The 24,000-nt window shown below is 40.9% G+C and overlaps 1 protein-coding gene across 16 annotated transcripts in view; it reads left to right on the top strand.

Moving 5' to 3' along the window:
• The window catches only part of LOC123519872 (potassium channel subfamily T member 2-like), a 624,454-nt gene that overhangs the window by 618 nt on the left and 599,836 nt on the right, over positions 1–24,000 (top strand). The window lies entirely within an intron of this gene.

Below are 24,000 nucleotides of genomic sequence, written 5' to 3'. Positions count from 1 at the left end.
CTTCTTCACTGGCAAGCGTGGCCGGATTGTTAGGGCGGCGGCGTCTTCCAGGCAGAGACAGTGTGGCGAGTCGAGGAAAGCATCTGTTAAGGGGCGTAGCCAGACAGTCGCGTCACTTAGCCACACCAGGACGTGGTCTGGACCGGTGCCCAAGTCTGTGGTGGTTAGTCACTTAAACAAAGGGTCAAGAACCTCTCCCCTTTAGACCTCAGACTTCTCCTGTGCCGTTTCTTCCGTGTGGCGCACCGTGGCAGGCTTCCATGTCCGCCGCGTGGCCACTCACAGTCTGTCAGGACGAAAAGTGTGATTTTAAATATCTTTTTTACTGGTCTCTGATAAACATTTTCGAGAATTGGTAATGGGTTTTCTTTAACGAACGAAAATAAATCTTTCAGTGTTTTATCCGGAACAGTAAACAAATCTGACGTGCTTTTTTTTGGAGAGACAAGCCACAAAATCTTTCCGTGTAATGTGAAATGCAAGGAGAGGGACGAACCAGCCCCACAAGGAAACCACGGAAGAGTGCTGCATAAGGCACGACACACGCACCTGCCTGTAGCGTGGAGGCGGAAGTGGTTGGAAAGTGGGCGGAAGAGGACGGAGAGATGGGCGCTTGGCGGGGAAATCAACAAATTGAGGAAATGGATTCTAGGAAGCGCTGAGCGTTTCCTCTTATTTTTTTTTGTAGGATAAAGAACAAGAGGCTTTACAGAATTGGTAGAGTGGATGGCAGAAGGGAAAAGTGGAGGAGATGAGTGCTCTTCGATATTGAGGAGTAAAAGAGGAGTACAGGAGGGAGAGGAGGAAGAGAGTACCTGGAAGTCAAGGAGGAGGAGTGAAGATGAGTACTCAAGGAGAAGAAAAGGAGGAGAAACACTTTTTTACGTCTGGAAGAAGTTATCGCGGTGAATATTGAACGGAGAGGAAGAGGAGAAGAAGGAGGAGGAGGAAGAAGAAAAAGAATGATGATGCTAAATTTTATGCTTCATGCCAGAATTGAATACATCGCACACCATACATTGCCAGAGCTGCTCCGCGCTACTGCTGTGTACCCGGACGTGGAGTTATGGGTACCCTTTTCTCGTGTTTACTGAGGAGGCGCTATAAGCCATCAATTTGATCGCCCCCTGCCCCTCCCCCCAGACAATTCCCTTCCTTTATATTTTCATTTCAGCAAGTAAAGATAGCGGGGAGTGAGAAGGGCGCTCTCTGCCGACTAAGGGTACCAGGTGTGTCATAAATTCCACCTGAAAAGAAGGAGAAGAGGGAGGAGGAGGATGCTAATTGAGAGTGCCATTACCTTAATCTCCTTTCTATTTCCTGGCGCTTAATTTTATTCTCCTTCCTTTTATTCTCTCTCTCTCTTGCTATCTCCCGCTCACTTTGTTATTATGATCTTTTATTTCATTCTTTCGTTTCCCTTATTTATTTTATTCTCATTTATTCTTATCGTTTTTTTTTCTCTCTCTCTTCAGTTTTTTTCATTCTAGGGCGCTCTTCTTCTCGTTCTCGTTCTCCTTTTCCATTTCCTTTTCTTTTTCCTCCTCCTCCTCTTCCTCCCTCCTCCTTCTCCATCTCCATCTCCTTTTCCTTCTTCTCCTTCTCCATCTCCATCTCCATCCCTTTTTCTTTTTCTCCTCCTCCTCCTCCTCCTCCTCCTCCTCCTCCTCCTCCTCCTCCTCCTCTTCCTCCTCCTCTCCTCCTCTTCCTCCTCATCCTCCTTCACTCTTAGACCTATACGTAAATCTGCTAATGGTTTCTCTCTCTCTCTCTCTCTCTCTCTCTCTCTCTCTCTCTCTCTCTCTCTCTCTCTCTCTCTCTCTCTCTCTCTCTCTCTCTCTCTCTCTCTCTCTCTCTCTCTCTCTCTCTCTGTGTGTGTGTGTGTGTGTGTGTGTGTGTGTGTGTGTGTGTGTGAAAGGCTTAATCATCAGATATTTGCCTCACGGATCTGGTAAAGCTAATGGAAATGTGTCAATGGAAGGGACGCAGTGATCTTGAATTAAAAGACAAATATAGACGGAAAGGAGCGGAGATTGAAAGGCTGGTGCTGTACTGTCACTTTCCATTTAGCTTGGCGGTGGGTCTTATCCGTAAGCCTGATGTCTGTGTGTGTGTGTGTGTGTGTGTGTGTGTGTGTGTGTGTGTGTGTGTGTGTGTGTGTGTGTGTGTGTGTGTGTGTGTGTGTGTGTGTGTGTGTGTGTGTGTGGGGCAGAATATCCAGTGAGTATGTGCTGTTGCGGAATTAAGCTTCTATTTTTTACTTTCTGTTTGTGTCTTTTTACGGATTGATTGTTCTGATTTCTTTCCCTTTCTCCTTTTTTTTTTTTTCATACCGTGTGTGTGTGTGTGTGTGTGTGTGTGTGTGTGTGTGTGTGTGTGTGTGTGTGTGTGTGTGTGTGTGTGTGTGTGTGTGTGTGTCTGGCTGTCTGTCTCTTTGTCTGTTGTGTCTGTCTGTTTGTTTGTGTGTCCCTCTGTTTGTCTGTCTGTGTATATACGTATCCGTGTATGTATTTGAAAGCAACACTATTGTTTGTTTATCTTTACTGATACACAATACTTAAGTTACCTAATGTATACTAGTTATTTTTCCTTTACAACACGTAACTGGCTCATGTATGTCTGTGTCTCGTTAGTGTAGGAGTCGTAACAATACCTTTCCAGCAAGTACCACGGCGTGACACCCTTGGAACACTAATTACAGCAGTGTGTCATGCGATAAATCACGGCTCTTAAAGAAAATGGGAAGGGAGAGTGAGATATAGGCTTGCGAACACGGGGAAGGTACAAAACCAGGTAAAATGACAAATGGATGAACGATTCACAAGGTATTCCATTCATCTCAATCCCACCACGTTGAGCCTCTCCTCAAAATTATAATGCCATAGATTAATCTCACATGACAAGCTCTTTAATCTAATCTGACCGTAATGTCTTCTTCCATGAATGATCTGTAACCTAACTGAACCTAAACTGTGACATTTTTCCTCATATAACAAGTTCTCTTCACTTATTCTAAAATCACTTAAACCTAATTAATCTTGAAAGAGGAATACTTTTTGTTTGCTCTACATTTTCCATTTTTATTATTATTGTTTTTCAAGGTTCAAAACTTATCCGGAGCTCGTGAATAGAAAGGACAGAAGAAGAGAAGAAGAAGAGCGTTCGATAGAATGGGATGATGCACACCTTTGTCTCCAGCCTGGCTTTTGTTTATGTGCCAACACTTTCATTAAAATCTGGAGGGAGTGAGGATGTTGTATAGGCCGGCCCGGTGGAACAAGGGGGCAGTGACGGGGCCAGGTGAATAAGGACAGGGCTCCAGGGAAGCTGTGTGGGGGCAGGATATAAAGAAAGGTTAAGGAACAAGAGGAGAAGGGAGAAAAAGGAGGTAAGGTAGGTTACATAATAGGGCACGAAAGAAAAAAACGAAGATTTGAATGGAGAATGCCACGACTTTTGTTTCTCTCTCTCTCTCTCTCTCTCTCTCTCTCTCTCTCTCTCTCTCTCTCTCTCTCTCTCTCTCTCTCTTCCGTCGTTCTTAGGGCCTGTCTTGTCACTGGTACTGTCCTTTGCATCTTACTTATCTGTCCCAATCCCGCCCTCAGCTACTCGTGCCGTGGGAACAAAAGGGCTCCTCCTCCTCCTCCTCCTTCACCTCGCCATAATATCCCTCAACCTCTCCCTTTTCGTCATCGTCCTCCTTCTCGTCTCCTATCACCTTAATATCGTACCCCTCTTCTGTCTCCTCCTCCTCCTCCTCCTGCTCTTAATCATCATCATCATCATTATTGTCTTCTTCCTCTTCTTTTCTTCTTGTTCTCCTACTTGTCATTTTCCTTTCCTTCTCTTTCATCTTCTCATCATTGTTATCTTTCTCTCTTCTCCGTCCTCTTCTTGTGTCTTTTCCTGTAGGTTATGCTCTCTCTCTCTCTCTCTCTCTCTCTCTCTCTCTCTCTCTCTCTCTCTCTCTCTCTCTCTCTCTCTCTCTCTCCCTCACACACATATTTGTTGCAGCTTTAAAGAAAAAAAGTCAGATGTGTTCACTGTTTCACTGTTACATTCTGTATTTTTTTTTGTTTTGCTTTTATTTTAAGTTGGGAGTTGCATTTTTTTTTTATTTCTTAAACGCCACCAGTTTTAGTCCAACTCGTGAACTCGTAGCCTAATGAACGACTCTCTCTCTCTCTCTCTCTCCCCTCTGACTCCCTATCTCCCTTCTTCTCTCTTTCCCTGTCTCCTCCTCCTGTGTCCTCCCCATTCCTCTCCTCGCACACAAAAAGTTGTAGTCTGACACTGGAAAGTCTGGGTAGCGTGGGAGAGCAATGGCTGAGCTTCCAAGTTAGGGCTAGTAGTTAGTGTGGTGGTTAGTGTGATAGTGTGGTAGTTAGTGTTGTGGTTAGGGCGGTGTTAGTGTGGTGGTTAGTGTGGTAGTTAGTGTTGTGGTTAGGGCGGTGTTAGTGTGGTGGTCAGGGTGGTAGTTAGTGTTGTGGTTAGGGCGGTGTTAGTTTGGTGGTTAGTGTGGTGTTTAGTGTAGTGGTTAGGGTGGTGGTTAGTGTGGTGGTTAGGGCGGTGTTAGTGTGGTTGGCTTACTCTCCGGATACCTGACACTCGCGGCAAGACTGTCAGAATGCCTCTAGTTAATCTGACTTTCAGTGCAGAAAACTTTCTGTATTGACGTGAGAGAAATTGATGATAAATATGCGAAATGAAAATGCAGGGATATATAACCCCTTCAGTACTGGGACACATTTTTACCATGAGTTTTGGATATGATTAGACGATTTTATCTAGATTAGGAAAGGTCTATGGAGATCAGAAGATTAATGGCTATAGTCTTCATTGTTATAGTCTCCACATAAGTTTCTGAACCTGTATGAAATCACCAAATAGTAAGCAAAATTATTATGAAAACGCGTCATGGTACTGAAGGGGTTAAAGGAGGTTGCTTTGTTAAGGACAAATATCTATAGAACTTTACTAGAAAATTTATATTACTCGTGGATTTGAAATATTGTGGATATGAAAAAAGATAAGAGAGACAAGTAAATAGAAATGTAAATAGATAAGTGAAACAGGTGAAATAAAGCAAGTAACCTCTGAAACACTTTATAAGTAAGAGTGACGTAAGTTCTGCCTTCAATCTTGGCGCGTCTAACATATAAAACTTTTCAAATTCCATCACGAGCGTGTGGCGTGTGGCGTGCAGGTGACCGGGCCAATCCGCTCACAGGGATCAAGGAGGAGCGGGAAGCGATGGATTAATTTCCCATCCATGCATCAGTGGACGAGGTGTTGACGGGGAGCTCAACCCTTTCTTTTCAACGTGGTGTAACGACTCGCTACGGAAGTCTGGTGGAGATTTCTGGATTTTATTATATTGTATTTGCGCAAGTAATTTTTATTTGATTTACTTTCGTGGAGAGGGATGTCCGGGCAGAAAAGGAGGATGTTTCAAAGGGAAGAGGGAGGAGGAAAAAAGCGTTATTTCTATGCCTCCTACACGTTTAGTTATCGTCACACACCCTTGGTCTTGGTACCCTAAAAGCCAATTATCTCCGTGACTCCCCTTTCCACCTGCCTGACTTTAGCACATACAGACTTTAACTAATATTCTCGTGTTCTGAGCTACGGGAGAACAAAGAGGATGCTGTCCCTCACCCCTTTGGCCACTCTTTATCACATATTTCGCATATAGGTGGAAGAAAAGGTCGAGGAAGTATGTCCTATATTGTTCCGAGTTATGTGTAGACTTAGGGAGATTCGTAGTTGTTATAATTCTTTTTCCTTAGATTCAGGATCTGTTGGTTTTTATATATCCATGAACTTAATGATTTTGTTCACTTTTTTGTCGTGTGACGCCGTATGACATGCAGAAGTGGAAATGAAGTGAGAGAGAGAGAGAGAGAGAGAGAGAGAGAGAGAGAGAGAGAGAGAGAGAGAGAGAGAGAGCAGATGACACTTGCATTTAACCCCTTCAATACTGAAACGCATTTTTATCATGAGTTTTGAGTGTGATTAGACGATTTTATTGACATTAGGAAGGGTCTATGGAGGTCAGGAAATGAATGCCCAGTCTTCACTATTTCAATCCTCCACGTATGTGTCTGAAGCTGTATAAATCACCAAATAGTAAGCAGAATGAATATGAAAACGCGTCATAGCACTGAAGAGGATAATAAAGAATATATATCATGATTTTACACAGTTATACTTACGTGGAAAAGCTTGTGCATCAGATATTATTACAGATTTCCTTTATGGAGCAGATGAACAAATGTACACTAGTAATCATTTGATGCTGAGTGTATTTCCCTCTTGCTTTTCGTATTACCTGAATTTTTTTTAATGCCTGATTTTTTTATTTATTTTATTTTATTTTATTTTATTTTGCCGTAATTTACCTTCGACCATAGTAACTTTCTCTCCCGGGACGTGCATCCTGATTACGTGAAGTGAATCTGTACTTTTCTCGTCTCCTCTGGGTGACATTCGTTGTAAAATTAATCCGATAATGAATTTCTCTCTCTCTCTCTCTCTCTCTCTCTCTCTCTCTCTCTCTCTCTCTCTCTCTCTCTCTCTCTCTCTCTCTCTCTCTCTCTCTCTCTCTCTCTCTCTCTCTCTCTCTCTCTCTCTCTCTCTGTGTGTGTGTGTGTGTGTGTGTGTGTGTGTGTGTGTGTGTGTGTGTGTGTGTGTGTGTGTGTGTGTGTGTGTGTGTGTGAGAGAGAGAGAGAGAGAGAGAGAGAGAGAGAGAGAGAGAGAGAGAGAGAGAGAGAGAGAGAGAGAGAGGATAGGTAATCACAAGCCTGACTGCTTTAATTTCTTGAGGGTGTGAGTGCTGTCCTGCCTCTCCCTGACCAGCGTGTTTTCTACTCTCACCTGCTCCAACATCTGCATTCCTGAGCCGCCAGTCAGCGCGATACAGGAGTTATAGACCGAAAATAACCCGCCACGTTCACTTCACTAATGACTCAGACCACTCCAATTACTTTTCCATTTAATAAACTTCAAATGAACGACCACGAGCAGCTATGGAAACCGTGATGATTGTGGTTTTTTTTTTTTTATTTATTTATTTATTTTTTTAGTCGTATTCATTCACGCACACTCAAACATAATCTCTCCTTCTCCTTTTCTTTCATTTCATCCTGTTTTGAATTGATTATGGAGTCTGGACTTGTGATGGATTACTTCATTCGTCATGGCCGCTGCCGCCAGATCAAATAGGCGTCGCGTCAGAAAGCCGCGTCGGAATGCTAACTCAATGTCTGGCTGATAGACTCCGAGGCTACAACTTCGTGTCACTCCCTTAGATTCAGTATTTATCGATATTTTTTTGTCCTCTTTTGCATTTTTACTAATTTATTCTTAACCAGTAATCATTTGTTTCATTCTGTGCGTCAGATTTCATTTAGTTTACTCATATAGTTAGTATTTGTATCTTTTATATGCATGTAATACGTATGATTTTTTTTATAACTTTTTTTTTATTCATTTGACGTTCATGTATTTAATTTGACTCGCTTTTCAATATTTATGATACTCAGTCAATTAATTAGTGTCCATTTTTTTTTCCTCTTTGTTCAACGATTTTGTTTCCTTACACTTAGAATCAGCGGCGGTGGTGTGTGTGTGTGTGTGTGTGTGTGTGTGTGTGTGTGTGTGTGTGTGTGTGTGTGTGTGTGGTGCGCTTGGTGGGGCTATGTTTCTCGTAATCCCATTTAATGTCAGATTTCTCACATATCTCACCAAGCCTTAAGTTTCCCATTACTCCAATAATAAGCCACGTAGCTTCTTCCGGGAAAGGATGGTGTTTGGTGTCTGCAGGGGCGGCGGTGATGGTGGTGGTGTTCAGTGATGGTGTTCGGTGGTGGTGTTCGGTGGTGGTTGTGGTGTTTGGTGTCTACATGGCGGCAGTGATGGTGGTGGTGGTCTTTGTGTCTGCATGAAGGCGGATCTGCTTCTGATGCCTTTGTATTGTTAGTTTCTGAACGTAACCAGACAAAGCAAAGGAAGATTAGTTCTTATGGGGTATTTAAACGTTGGTTGGCAGAGGAAAAGAAAATGGAAGATCGTGGTGGACAGTGGAGGTAAAGGAGAACATCAAAGAAAAAATAGACTTATGAAGAAATGCTAGGAAAGAATATAACAACGTGAAGCAAAATAGACTATAGACCTTTGCATGGAAAGACAATTCCGATAGACGAAAACAAAAGGAAAAGGACGAATAAGGAGATCACTAATAAACTGGATGAAGGAAATGAATGCGAATAAAAACAAGGAAAGAGAACAGCATATAAGAACCGTCGATAAGGACACGTGTGGGAAAGAAAGATCTGATAGAATGCTGTTTTGGCGCCACCACCACGGTTTCAAATGGTGCAGGAGCGGAGGAAGGCGACGTATAGGAGAGGAAGAAGGCGCTTAAAAGGATCATTGGGGACACGTGAAGGGAAGGAGGGGACGCTTAAGTGCTTGGCTGCCACTGTCTCACGCCTCGCTGCTCAAATCGCACCATTAATTATTCGCCTCCCCGAGCACGCCTGCATAGCTCCTGAGGCGCCTGACACTTGAGATGTCTCCACCAACTCCGGTTTTATCTTTTCACGCTTAATTTGCCGATCAACGTGCTTTTCTTTGCTATCCCTTATTCCCTCCACTCCTCACTCCGCCAGAATAAAGAGGAAAGTTGTGTCTTCACTTCTACCCCTTCCTTTGTATTTTCTTCTTAATTCTTCAAAGAAAACAGTCCATTATGGTAGGTCTGTATTTGACCTTTGCTCTCTCCCTCAGGGCCAGCTCGAGGAAGGAAAGGTTTAGGCGCCACTTTGCTAGAGTACCGCTTCTGAGAGAGAGAGAGAGAGAGAGAGAGAGAGAGAGAGAGAGAGAGAGAGAGAGACCTTGCTACTCACACACAGAATTTTAAAGTAGGTTTAGGTATGAGAGTTTTCTATAACAATTTTGGGATAAATTAAGCGTATTTTTGTGTGTCTTCTTCCCTTTCCTTCTCCTCTTCCTTCTTCTTTTCCTCCTCTCTCCTCCTCCTCGTCTTTTTAGTTTTTCTTGTTTTTATTGTTGTTCTTCATTTTTCTTCTTCCTTTTAATTTTTTTTGTCTCCCTTTTATTCACGAAGACGAGTACAAGGACACGAATGTTGCAAAAGGCGCGTTGCTCAGTTGTATTATGGCTTCTTGTTTTCCGTCCCCGCATCTTTCATTCCTACAGGCTCCTTGTTTTCTTACTTGCTTGCTTGATTGCTTCCTTCCTTGTTTGCTTGCTTGCGTGGCGGCGGCGGCGGCGGCTGAGGGCAGGCAAGGCGGCTGGCTGTAGAGACACACAATGCAATATCCTTCCCGCGAACAAAAACTTTTCATTGAATCCCCTTATCATGTTTGCCTTTCTCTCTCTCTCTCTCTCTCTCTCTCTCTCTCTCTCTCTCTCTCTCTCTCTCTCTCTCTCTCTCTCTCTCTCTCTCTCTCTCTCTCTCAATCTTTAATGTGTGTAATTTAAAGGTATTTCTATTATGACTGTCCTTCTTCTTCTTCTTCTTCTTCTTCTTCTTCTTCTTCTTCTTCTTCTTCTTCTTCTTCTTCTTCTTCTTCTTCTTCTTCTTCTTCTTCTTCTTCTTCTTCTTCTTCTTCTTCTTCTTCTTCTTCTTCTTCTTCTTCTTCTTCTTCTTCTTCTTCTTCTTCTCCTCCTCTCCTCCTCCTCCTCCTCCTCCTCCTCCTCCTCCTCCTCCTCCTCCTCCTCCCTCCTTCTCCTCCTTCCTTCTTCTTCTTCTTCTTCTTCTTCTTCTTCTTCTTCTTCTTCTTCTTCTTCTTCTTCTTCTTCTTCTTCTTCTTCTTCTTCTTCTTCTTCTTCTTCTTCTTCTTCTTCTTCTTCTTCTTCTTCTTCTTCTTCTTCTTCCTCTTCCTCTTCCTCCTCCTCGAACATTTTTCTTTTACTTTCCTTTCCTCTCTCATTTCCTCCCTTTCCTCAACACTTTTCCTCTTTCCGCGTATTTCCACTATTCCCTCTTTTTGTTTCTTTATTCACCTCTTCACTTCCTTTCATTACCTCTTATTTCTTTTCGCTCTGACCTATCTCCTTTTGCACTTTTTTTTTTCCTCTTACTGTTCCTTTTCGTTGTTACTTCACCTCTTGTCCTTCCATTTCTTTATCATCCATCGTCCTTTTTTCCTGTTGCTTGTTTTTAGTTTCCCCCCAATCCTCTTCCTTGATGCTCTTTGTCTTCTTTTCCAGTCTCCTCTTACTACCTCTCGATCATCCTGTTTCTTTTTTTTTTCTTTCTCTTTCCATTCCGTAACCACTGTCTCCTCTTCCACTCCCGCACATCCCTCAGAAGCTCGGCAACCAGTCTCCTTCCCCAGGACTTGTCACCCAAATCGAAAGGTGCTCATGTCTTCAGGTTGGGATTGGATAGGCAGGCTGAACGATTTGCTAGCGAAAAGTGTCATTCTTGAATTGGAAGTCTGTCTTTCTATATGCCAGGTCCACAATCCCATGCACACCCGGGCTGGCTCAGATAAAGCGCGAGACACTCACTCACTCACATGTCATTCACACACTCGTGGAAAACACTGCCACATACCGTGACTTTTAAGTAGTACGTGGGTGGAATGAACACACGGGAAGGTAAAGTGTGACATACCGAAGAGAAGAGAGATGGAGAAGTGTATGAGATAGTGAAGGAAAATGAAGGTTGAACTAATGTCGGTAAAAATATCATCTAAAATTTAAGTAAAGTGGAAAAGAAAGGTGGAGTGAAAAGAAAAATGTGTATGTGTGTGTGTGAGAGAGAGAGAGAGAGAGAGAGAGAGAGAGAGAGAGAGAGAGAGAGAGAGAGAGAGAGAGAGAGAGAGAGAGAGAGAGAGAGAGAAAGTATTGTGCAGGAAGGCTGAACGAACAGCCAGCAAAATGTCATCGTTGAATTGTGAGCGAATTGAAAAAATGATATTGAAGCTGCCACTGGGACCTGACACGAGGGAAAAAGAAGCAAGGGAGAAAAAATAAAGGATGAAATTGCACATTTAACGATGCGACGAATATTGTCATGGTTTTTTCCTTTTTTCATTCGTGTGTCTTGGATATCATGCATAGTGGAATTTGCTTTGCTCGTAAGAAAAAGAAAGCAAGAAGTAAGAAAATTGTGGCGATGGTTATTAGTTGCATTTTAATTTTCTTTTACTTTATCCTTGCAGTTTTGGAAGTTCACTAATTTTCTTTCTTTTTTGCTCTGCTTGACTCTTCCCATGCTTTTCATTACCTCTCCTGACTGGTTTCCTTTGATTCTTTCTTACAAGGTTGAGAGAGAGAGAGAGAGAGAGAGAGAGAGAGAGAGAGAGAGAGAGAGAGAGAGAGAGAGAGAGAGAGAGAGAGAGAGAGAGAGTTGGAGAAATTAAAGGCAAGTGAAAGGAGGTAGAAATATGAAAACCTTACCAGTTACGCTTCGTGAAATTGTAGGAACACTCTAAGAACTTCCTCGGACTCGTTTTCTCGGATCTTGGGCTAATGATTTCTGCTCCCACCTGTGGCAATGGAGCACTGGAGTTTGTTAGCTGGCCAATTAGGAGCAAGTGATGGGCTTTGGCAGGCGAAGGAAAGGAATGAGAGATGGGAGACAGGAGGGTAAGGATCAAATGGAGAGAGAGAGAGAGAGAGAGAGAGAGAGAGAGAGAGAGAGAGAGAGAGAGAGAGAGAGAGAGAGAGAGAGAGAGAGAGAGAGAGAGAGACTTTATTTTGTCAGTTGAAGGTGAAGGAGTGAACAGGTACTGGCATTTTGAGAGAGAGAGAGAGAGAGAGAGAGAGAGAGAGAGAGAGAGAGAGAGAGAGAGAGAGAGAGAGAGAGAGAGAGAGCGAAATATAAAAATCCATTGTTTCCTCCTCCCCTCCTTCCATCGCCACCCCCACACACACACACACACACACACACACACACACACACACACACACACACACACACACACACACACACACACACACACACACACACACACACACACACACACACACACACACACACACACACACACACCGCTCATATGACCCACTTTACAAATTATCATCGAGATGTGAACTCATTCTGGGAAATCTGAATCGGCAATTAGCTTCATGGGACACCTGATAAAGCCGCGCACTAACCTTGTAATGACGAGGAAATGGGAGAATTCTATTATCTAAACATGTTATTGCGTTTTCAGAGGGAGGAGGAAGGCGATGCTATTAAATTTGAGAAGGCGGCTGGAAAATAATTGTCAGCCTCTCTGGTATTATATATAGAGAGATATTGTCATTTAACCCCTTCAATATTGGTATACAATTTTATCTTGAGATTTGTGTACGATTAGATAATTTTATTGACATGAGAGGAGGAAGGCAAGGTTATTAAATTTGAGAAGAAGGTTGGAAAATAATCGTCAGCTTCTTTCGTATTATATTGAGGGAGATATTGTCATTTAATCCCTTCAGTAGTGGAACACAATTTTATCTTGAGATTTATGTACGATTAGACCATTTTGTTTACATGAGGAAGGGTCTATGGAGGTCAGAAGATTAATGGCCACAGTCGTCACTATTTTAATCCCCCACATGAGTTTTTGAAAGCGTGTAAAATCACCAAATAGTAAGCAGAATGAATAAGGAAACGCATCATGGTACTGAAGGGGTTAAAGATTCGTCTACCTAAGTCTTGGATTGATAAATATTTGGGTTTTTAAAGGTGTGTATTCAGAGGTTATTTAAGGCTTGATTTATGATAGACTTATTTCTTTTATGTCGTCTTGCGGACTGAAGAGAAGGGAAAAGTTGCCCAAATTCTGGTAAAATGTGTATGTTGTATTTTGAAGTTTAATGGAGTTATGCTGTTGCTTCTTTTTATGAGAATTAAGCGGCTTTTACACTTACTTTCAAATCCTAGATGAAAGAAACTGAGTTGAGCAATAACTTTTATAAAACGGAATGGAAAGGTGTCACGATGTTGATTTATATACAAGAATGAAGAAGTGTTAGTCTGATATTTTCTGCATACGAGAAATAAACGGAATCTGAGCGTTACATTATACATTAGAATAAAGAAGAGTTAAGCACCATTGTGTTCGCAGTGTTTGTATAGAAGCACTGCCACGCCATAACAGGAAGATTAAGGCTAGTTATTGATTCTTGGCAGACCGCGGGCACAGGAAGACAAAAGACACCAATCTGACGCACCTTCATACTGAAAATGAGTAGATAGATAAGATAAATGATAAATGAAAAGATAACTGAATCAGATTAATTAGAAAATAAGTAATTCAAACAAAGAGAACTAAATTTGTTTTTGAATTCGTACAAATAGTTTCCTTAAATAATAGATAGATAAATAACTAGATAAAGTAAAGTATTGAAAAAACAACAACAATAAATAAGTTGGAAATAATTAGATAGAGAAGAGGATCCCAAATAGAATCTAATCTGCTTTTGAGTTAGTGCGAATAGTTTCCTTGAATAATAAATAAATAGATAACTAGATAAAGTAAAGCATTAAAAGAAAGAAAAATAAGTTAGAAATAATTAGATAGAGAAAGAGGATCCCAAATAAAAGCTAATTACGTTCTGAATTCGCACAAATGGTATCCTTGTTCGTGCCGACACACCTGCAGCGCGGTAATTAGGAGCTGCAAGGTGGTGTTAGCTGGTGTAGTTAACCCTCAGAGCGCCATGACTTCTGAGGGTTAATGAAATGTTCAGGTGCAAGTTTAGAGCAGAGTTTCGAAAGGCGCCAATGTCACGGGAGGGAATGGTCGGGAAGTTCAGTGTTTCACCTTTTTAGTGCCTTGATTCATAGTTTTGATGTGTGTAATATCATTAAAGGTTACGAAAATGGTGTAGTAATTGATTCCCTTGTCATTAGCATTCGAAGGGCAAAGCTAATGACTGAAATGTGGAGTGACAGTATGTTTTCAGTGCAGGAGTTCGGTTTGTCTGTTTTTGTGTTGCATATGTTCCGCTCTCCTCCTCCTCTCACATTGGTAACTGTGGTGTGTAGCATTTTGTCATGAAAACTTATTATACCAGTTACATTTGCGCTGAGTTTCCCAGTGGAGTGCACTTAATTAAACGTCTGCATATAATTTCACAATAAATGCATCGTATTAAAAAAAATATATAAAAAGTCTAGTGCCTAAATAATCCCTCCCTATTATGCTTTTAACATACTTTCCTTTTAGCGTCCTTGTCTCTTTTATCACAGTTATTATTACACTGAATATTCATAAACTCTGGAAAACTCCTCCTATTTTTGTGTTTTCGTCTTGTCAGCGAATTCAATTGTTTCAAAAGTGGAGCGTCAAGACACCTCAGAAACACAGTCTTTCATGTCACTTCGTTTTTTCTTCAGCAGCTTTCTTTTAGATAAACAGAATAAAAAACTAAATAAAGACAAAGAGATCAATGAATGAAATAAGTAATAGTACTGGTGCGGAAGTTATACATTTTATTATAAAAACATCTTTTTGGAATAGTATTTAGGTAAGGAAGGAAAAAATTCTTGACTCATACCTTCAAACACCTATTTCTGGTACTGTCTGCTACGCTTCAGTAAATATTATGTATGTTTTCAGGGATGTTTCCTTAATACTAGTGATTCAGTAAATATACTGCATTATCCACGCGAGCGAGCGATCAAGAGAGAGAGAGAGAGAGAGAGAGAGAGAGAGAGAGAGAGAGAGAGAGAGAGAGAGAGAGAGAGAGAGAGAGAATAAAATAAATAGTTTGAAAGAAAACTGAAAAAAAGATGGAAAAAATGTATGGCGACGTGAAAGGAAAATGTTTCAAAACTTCAAGGCGTGAATAAGTTGATTACGACAAAGGGAATGAAATGAGAAAATAGATTAAAAAGAACAGTGACGCGCTGGAAGACTTTAATGACAATGATCATAATCTACATAAAAGAACTTAATGAAGAACTATTATTGCTGTGAAGCACAAATCATATTGGCTATCTCAGAGAGAGAGAGAGAGAGAGAGAGAGAGAGAGAGAGAGAGAGAGAGAGAGAGAGGGAGAGAGACTGCGCGCATTGCATATAAGAGACAAAGAAAAGTGGGAAAAGGGAAAGATGCTGTGTGATATGTCGTGATGTGATGTGAAGAACTCTTGGAAGGTCTGTTGGTTGATTGAATCTGGAAGAGAAGCATAGAGGGAGAGAATACAGCGAAATACATAGCAAAAGCAGATACTGAAAGATTTTCTAGTCTATAAATTGGCTAAAATTGATCAATTTGGTATTCCTACTGTTGTTTCCTTTGGTTGTGGTATGATATGCGTGTGTATTTTTTGTCACCCTTGTTTTTTTTACATTTTTCATTTGATTGACATCCCCTGCATAGGAGAAAAGTGTGTAATATGAATATCTTTTGAAGTGCCGACTACTTTTATTTGATATGAAATGAGAGAACTGTTTAGAGGAAAATAAGTTGGTTTGGTCCTTTATCTCTGCTGCAACGTAATTCCAGCAGACAGTTCGGGAGATCGTTATGATCGTACTAGGAAAAGAAGGCATGAGAATACGTCATTTTTACTGAGAATACTTTATTTTTAATTAAGTTAGAGAAAAATTTTGAAGTGGACGAAAGCCAGTGCAAGGCAATTCCAGCAGAGGGTTGGAGAGATCGTTATGATCGTAGTAGAAAAGGGAGGCATGAAAATCCGTCGTTTTTATTAAGTTAAAAAATAGTTTTGAAGTGGACGAAAGCCAGTGGTGGTGAATCTTGAGACGTAATAATTTTACTAGGTATATGATAAGCAGTTCTCTTGACTTTTTGGAACTGAATGGATAAGGAAATAAACAATGTCAATGATGGTTTCCTTTGAGATGTCTATTGAATCTTCTCTTCCGTGTTTCTTTTTTTATGTATTTTCTTTATCTTTTCCTGGAAAGTATCAATGACTCTTTACGATCAGAATTTTTTTGTGGTTAATTTGAAATAACTTTGCTTACGAACGACGTGGATTTAGTAGCGTGTTAGTATTTGGTAACAGTTGATTTCACCTTAACACCTCCAGCTCGCCTTTGATGTTTGCAAAATCCACCTCGTGATTGGGTACATGTGGCAATACGGCAAAGGAATTCAGTGTGAGAATATGAATAGTAGAACGTACTCTTGATGGTAGAAACGAATGAAATAAAATAGAAAGTGGCGATGGTGAAAGGACAGCTGAGTGGGAGGCGGTGCTAGCGATCCCAATATTGGCTGTCATGAGACGGCCGCTGGAGAGGAAGAGACGCCGACCCGCACGAAACCGCGTGGGGACACCTTATCGATGGAAATGTGGGGAGGAGGATAAATGTGTGTGTGTGTGTGTGTGTGTGTGTGTGTGTGTGTGTGTGTGTGTGTGTGTGTGTGTGTGTGTGTGTGTGTGTGTGTGAGAGAGAGAGAGAGAGAGAGAGAGAGAGAGAGAGAGAGAGAGAGAGAGAGAGAGAGAGAGAGAGAGGGTGTGGGGCGTGAGAACCGCAGCTAACTCAGCGTTTGCCTACAACAATTGCTTCCACGAGTATGTAGCGAGGCAATCTCTCGAGGAGCAAGGAGTTAAGCTGCAGCCGTGAGACTCATCATCTCAGCACACACACACACATATTGCTTGCAAACCTTAGCCACCACGTAAGCCGCGAACCACTCACCGCTAAGCACATCTTGTCCCGCGCCAACAAGATTGCACACAGAGCCACGATAGCGTGTATGATAATAATCAATTAACCAAAATGAACTTAACTCTAAATTAGTTTCCCACATTGGTGGCAACGATGGGATAAAAACTCGGCACATAAATTAGTATCTCAAGAAGTCCCTGTCATGTCTGTAAGCCTTTATGAAGCCTCTAAAAGTACCAACCAACGCCATATGTTATCACGACCGCTACCAACCAGTTCGACGTCATCCAGAGTACACTTTCACATATTACATAATGCAGAGTGGTATGCGTCACTATGCCTGTGTGAAACATTGTGACACTGTATGCATGTAGCTGGTGACAGTTTCAAAACACGCCACCTGCCAGTGCTCATTTCTGGCTTCAGGTACCACCGCAGCTTGGCTTTCCTCCTCTCAACTTCTCTAATTATCATTCCTTGAGCCTTTCATCGCTCTCGTTATTGTCGTGGCTATTGTAATCACTATAATCAATAGTATCACCATTACTCAGTATAGTCCGCTTCACTATCACAGCATCACAATTATTACACGCTACATTCCACTTTACTCTCACTTTCACTATTACTCTTTACTACACTTCGCTTTCCCGTCACAGATTACACCACGCTGTCTTATTGACGAGACTTCTCAAAACTCAGGCTTAGTTATCAGATTTTCCACTTGAGTTTCCTTTGTGTCATTAGAAAGTGTAAGCTTGCGAGGACTGGCGCGTGGAGCATTCTTAAAGAGGAAGTAGCATCTACATACACAGTGCATCCTGCTTTGCGACAGTTTGAAAATTACTTCTGTATCTTTGTGTCATTTGCAGTGTGTGTGTGTGTGTGTGTGTGTGTGTGTGTGTGTGTGTGTGTGTGTGTGTGTGTGTGTGTGTGTGTATTCGGGGTTGGGGGGGGGGAGGCGTGAGAGAGATGGCAGATGTATGTATACCTGACCGTAATGGAGCATTTCCTGAAACACCTCCACTACATCCAAAAGGTTAGAGTTACATGTATTTCCAGAGATTTGTTTTATGGTTCAGGTTTGCGATTATTGAAATTTCTCCATTATTAATAAGATATACACTCTTGAGAACCCGGTCAATAATTTCTGTAGGTGTCTCCCATACAATGCGTTTACAAAAATTGAAAACGTAAAACCGTGTAACATATTCGTCCGCAGCTAGCAACACAAATGAGCCAACGAATCCCAGTTTATGCGTGTGGGTGTCCCCTGCATGTTAGTGCTAGACCAAGCCGAGCCTAATGAGACGTAAATAAACCCAGGGAATGACGCGTGTGCCTTCATTACTAGACACAGCGCGACAAAGACCTGTTTACTTTATCCGCAATAACAGGAGTGAAAAAAACACGAAGAGAAAAAAATAATGAAACTTTTGAGTAATAAATTATCCTTCATAAATTGTAGTCTCTTGCACATAAGAATAATAGTAAGAATGAAACAATATGAAATGACAAGATCCATTTTTCTAGCTTTTCAATGTATTTTAAGAAACAAAAGCAAGGAAAAAAATGTATTAATGAAACTAGTTTTTACTTATGAAAATAATTACAACGCAGCGAAACACGATGGAATATAATGAAGACGCATTTATGACGCTTTTTAAGAACACAAACTCTGACAATTTAGGCATCACATTATTACAAACTGCAATACCATTATAATCACTTACACAACCTTACCTATCAAAATTACCTGCCGTTCGTACTCTCCCAACATTACTTTACCTACGACGTTCACTATTAATTAACCTGTTACCATTCACGACTCTCACAGCTGCGTTAGAGTCATTCCCGGGACTTCCTTTCGTGGGTTTTAATAATTGAAGGCGTTTATGGAATGTGCAAACACGTGCGAGGCGTTGATGAAGTCTTATTTTTGTTTCATTGCTGCTGGGAAAGTGGAAAATTAATGAGTTTCTGATGGGGAGGAGAACGTTCGGTGCAAATAACTTTTCAGAATGTGAGTGAAATTTGGAACTGATCGCGAAAGACGTTATTGAAGGAAGGGGAAATTAATGTTGTGAGCGTTGAGGGGAAAGGGGCATAGAGAGAGAGAGAGAGAGAGAGAGAGAGAGAGAGAGAGAGAGAGAGAGGGGCAGAGAGAGAGAGAGAGAGAGAGAGAGAGAGAGAGAGAGAGAGAGAGAGAGAGAGAGAGAGAGAGAGAGAGGTTATTTTTTTTATTTCTCTTTATGTCTGTGTGTGTGTGTGTGTGTGTGTGTGTGTGTGTGTGTGTGTGTGTGTGTGTGTGTGTGTGTGTGTGTGTGTGTGTGTGTGTGTGTGTGTGTGTGCGTGTGTGTGCACTTTTCATTGGTTGACAGTATGCAGTGACACGCGTTGAGCGGAAAAAAAAATCTTTAATTAAATTTTTCTGCACCACTTTAATTTTCTTTCGACTCTTTTCTTCCTTCGAGACTGAAGAACTGAATTTTTGTCGTCTTTTGTCCGTGGCCTTCTGTGTGTGTGTGTGTGTGTGTGTGTGTGTGTGTGTGTGTGTGTGTGTGTGTGTGTGTGTGTGTATAGTAATAATAGTACCGAAAAATTACTCCTAAAACCTAAATGATTCTCTCTCTCTCTCTCTCTCTCTCTCTCTCTCTCTCTCTCTCTCTCTCTCTCTCTCTCTCTCTCTCTCTCTCTCTCCATTAGCCTGACAAACATTCCCTTCACTGCTCAGCCCGTAATTCCCTACTGACGTGAGTAGCTGTGACTGTGCTGCTGTAAGTACTTTCCATCTCACCTGCAGCACCTCACCTGGAACTCACGACATCTGTACACGCCGCTAAACTAATCATGCGCGTTTTGTTAGTTGGTACTCCCGCCCTCTCTCTCTGTCTTTCTCTTTGTTTCCTTCATAAACGACAAGCGCAGACCAGGGAGTTGGGAGGGAAAGTGTTGAAAAATAGCCTGTTGTGTGTGTGGGGGGGTTACAGTGTTTTTTTCTCTCTCTCATCTTGTTAAAGAGGGAAAACTTGAGGGCATAATATTTCAAAACTTGTGACGTGCCTCGATGCTTCTGTGTGTTGGGAAAGTGTCAGTCACGGGAAGGCTCCTGGAAATTGTGTGAGAAGTGTTGAGTCTTGTGTTTATTTGTATTGTGTGTGTTGTATTGATTTGTTGTTGTTGTTGTTGTTGTTGTTGTTGTTGTTGTGTGTGTGTGTGTGTGTGTGTGTGTGTGTGTGTGTGTGTGTGTGTGTGTTTTAATATAAAGCGTTGATAAAGTCTAGATTACATTAATGTTTTACTTTTAAAAGGGATTGATGAACACACACACACACACACACACACACACACACACACACACACACACACACACACACACACACACACAGAGAGAGAGAGAGAGAGAGAGAGAGAGAGAGAGAGAGAGAGAGAGAGAGAGAGAGAGAGAGAGAGAGAGAGAGAGAGAGAAAGCCACGGATTTATGAAGCCACTCACTAGCCATGGAGGTAATTAATTCTTCACAATGCTATGACGATATTTACTGTGGCTGATTACACTTGCAATATGAAGACGAATGATTATCCTCTCTCTCTCACACACACACACACACACACACACACACACACACACACACACACACACACACACACACACACACACACACACACACACACACACACACACACACACACACTGCTATGTTTGCGCTGGTTCGTCTGTCTGTCATGGTGTTTGCTCGTCTGAATAGATCATTAGTTTTAAGAAAATTAATTAATGCTGATCTCATTTCACTTCCTGCGCTTAAGCAATTTTTGATGGAGAGAGAGGAATATTATCAGGAACTCAGCGGGATATGTAAATGTGAAATGTCAGGGAGTATTGATAGCCTTGGGACGAAGTTATATACGGTTTTGCTAATTTCTAATGGAATATATATCAATTGTGACATATAAAGGTGATTCAGAATGATTGAGCGAGATATTCACTGCTTTTGAATTTGATATCTAATGACGCTCACCGGAAATGCTGAATAGAGTTAAGCGAGACCTGAATCTGTGAAATGGCTGTGACATTGAAGGAGTCAATCGTGAAAAAATATTACTAGACTTTTAATCGAAGCGTCAGTGTAGCTCATGGGTAAAGGCTAAGCTCGTTAACTGTTGTGGTCGCTCATCGGTTTGGTGAAATATCTTGTACAAATTTGGTGTTTGTTTGTGTGATGCATTACTAAAAACGGCGAAAAGTTTAGATATCGAGGTGGTCAAATCTTTTAGTGACTACGAATATATTTTTCAGTGAAGAGTTGATTATCTTTCTTTGAGCAAATAAGATAAGTCATATTTTTCATTGGTAGGAAGTTTTTTTTTTTTCATCATAAATCATCAGAACATTTCAAAGGAAGGCAATTAATCATCGTACAGTCCCTCATGATCCCAGTCATTAGCGGAAATTCAAAATAGTTTTCGATGGCGATTCAACGCAGTAAATGGCCGTGATTCTGAGGGAACGTTAACCACGACTGAATACAAAGACTTGCAGTGACACAACGCACCTGTTAGTTAACCTTGACCCGGCACAGTTTATTATGTGGGTTAACGAGAACATTATCCCTGATTCAGTAGCACAAAACAAGTGTGATTCAAGGCAACTCTTTCAACGTGGTATATTATTGTAGTTGAACGAGAGTAGCCATGAACCAGCCACGCTATCATCCAGAATACACTTGACCCATTTTTAACCATTTTAATCGTTGCAGTGACCCGCTATGAATGGGACGCTATTAACTATGTATTCACGGGTGTAATTACGCTGAGTCAGTGAAGTAGGTGAATGTTACCCAGCGCAGTTATTACAGGCTGTTGATACACGGGTGAATAGATGTAATTGGAGTGTACTTGTTAAGGGTTTGTGATGATAGTAATTGTTGCTGGCACAGATCACCACATGCAGCTTCACGTAAAATAACAGCAGTCAGATTGAAGAGCAGTGTATTCAGTCTCCCGCAACGAATCTTTGTTTTCCTTTTTAACTGAGCAGTAAACATTCGGAACAAAGCGTCGCCATACTTTGTGAACATAAATTTAGTTCAAACGTTGTAGAAATAAACTCGAGCAAAGCATCCTCACATTTTTACGAACAAAAATTAAGTTTAAACGTTGTAAAAATATACTCGAGAATTTCTTGCGTGACATTCTTGAACAGACTATTTTTTTCTTTTCTAAATAAGTTTTCTTTTATATTTTTTTTCCGAAAGAAGATATTTTCACAATCTAGAATTTGCATAAAATGAATGAATGTAAAGCGAATAATAACTATTTATGATCATTATGGTGGTAAGATTTATTACGAAGCGTTTTGTAAATATTAATGCGTGTAATATTTTTTCCTTTGCTGACATACAAGTATAACAAATCCAGCACACTTCATCCTTTTTATTGATGGATAGATAGATGAGTAGATAAATAGATAGACAGACATATAGAAAGATAGACAGAAAATAGAAAGATAAATAGATAACATGAACAAGTTTCTCAGCACAAGCATCACTCCCTTATATAAACTGCAAAGGACTAGACAACTGGGAGCCATGACAGTGACAATCCCCGACATTAAAGGTTCCGTGGCTCACTGCGGGACGGGAACGGCAGGGGAAGGGATTCGGGGTGGGGGGGAGTGTGGCGTTGCTCCGTGATGTGCTGCCTGCCACTAGGAAAAGTAGGTCAAATCGGCACCTGAGCGGAAATTAGAATTCGGGTGACTGATGCTGGTGTCTTGAGAGTACCAGGCAAGATCACCACCATTTCTGCTTCCCTACACTGTATATCTACACCATCCCTATACAACCACACCATCTCTATACAGCCACACCATCCCTTCTCTACACAGCTTCACCTCTTCAATACTGGAACGCATTTTTACCATGAGTTTGAGTATGATTAGAAGACTTTATTTATATTACGAAAGGTTTATGGATATTAACCTCTTCAGTACCATGACGCGTTTCCATATTAATTCTGCTTATTGTTTGGTTATTCTATACAACTTCAGAAACTCACGTGGGGGAGTTTAAATAATGAAGACTGTGGCTATTATTTCTCTGACCTCCATAGACCCTTCCTAATGTCAGTAGAATGGTCTAATAGTACACAAATCTCAAAGTAAAAATGTGCCTCAGTACTTAAGGGGTTAAAAGATTATTGACCAGTCTTCACTATTTTAATCCTTCACATATGTTTCTGAATCTGTATAAAATCACCAAATAGTTAGTAAGCAGAATGAATATGAAAACACGTCATGGTACTGAAGGGGTTAAACATCCTTAGTAACATGTCCAGTCCGTCCTTTCATGTCTACATACTCTCGTCATACTTACCCACGCCATCCTTACCTATCCAATTACTCACACTGTATCAATTTACCTGTACAATTTCTACATACATTTGCCTTTCCTACATATCTTCATCTTCTCCCACGTAGCTTCAGTTTTCTTTCTAATTTACCTTTTCTTTCATTTCCTTCTCCTTTGTTTTGTTTAACGTCAAAGCTTCCATACCATTTTTTTCGGGTTTTGTGACGAGAGAACATACGAGAGGGAAAAGTAGAAGAAAAATCGTTATATTGTATGTAACATTCTACTCAAGTTTTCTCATCTTTACTTTTTTTTTTTTTTTTTGACAACTTAGTATTACTCTCAGCTTAAGATTTCTCATATGTTATTTCAGTTGATTTATTTTTCCTCATTTCCACTTCCTTTACCTCGTTTTGTTCTGGAAAGGGTACGCATCATCTTTTCAGTTTTTGTGACGAGAGGACATACGGGAGGAAAAAAGAAAAAGAAAAAAAAACATTGATTGTACTCTATGTAAGATTCTGTGTTAGTCTTGTATTGCCTTTTTTTATTATTTTTTTCTATTTCTTTGACTGCTTAGTACTTTTTCTCAGCTTCAGACTTCAGTTATGTTTGTCTTTTGATTATTTAGAGAATATAATCTTGACACAGCAACATCAACAGGAGGAAGAGGAGGAGGAGGAGGAGGAGGAGGAGGAGGAGAAGTAAGAGAAGGAGAAGAAAAAAAGAGGAGGAGGAGGAGGAGGAGGAATAAAAATAATAATATAAGAAAAATAATAATAATAATAATAATAATAATAATAATAATAAGAAGAAGAAGAAGAGGAGGAGGAGGAGGAGGAGGAGGAGGAGGAGGAGGAGGAGGAGGAGGGATATGAACCGAAATAAAGTAGAAAAATAAAAATAAATGAAAAACAATAAAAAAACAATGAGAATACTACAATGGAGGAGGAGGAGGAGGAGTAGGAGGAGGAGGAAAAGGAGGAGGAGGAGGAGGAGGAGGAGGAGGAGGAGGAGGAGGAGGAGGAGGAG

Source organism: Portunus trituberculatus, chromosome 46, assembly GCF_017591435.1.
Source record: "Portunus trituberculatus isolate SZX2019 chromosome 46, ASM1759143v1, whole genome shotgun sequence".
Classification (NCBI taxonomy): Eukaryota; Metazoa; Arthropoda; class Malacostraca; order Decapoda; family Portunidae; genus Portunus; species Portunus trituberculatus.
Note: the sequence above shows the minus strand (reverse complement) of the source record. Positions and strands in the feature narration are given on the sequence as shown.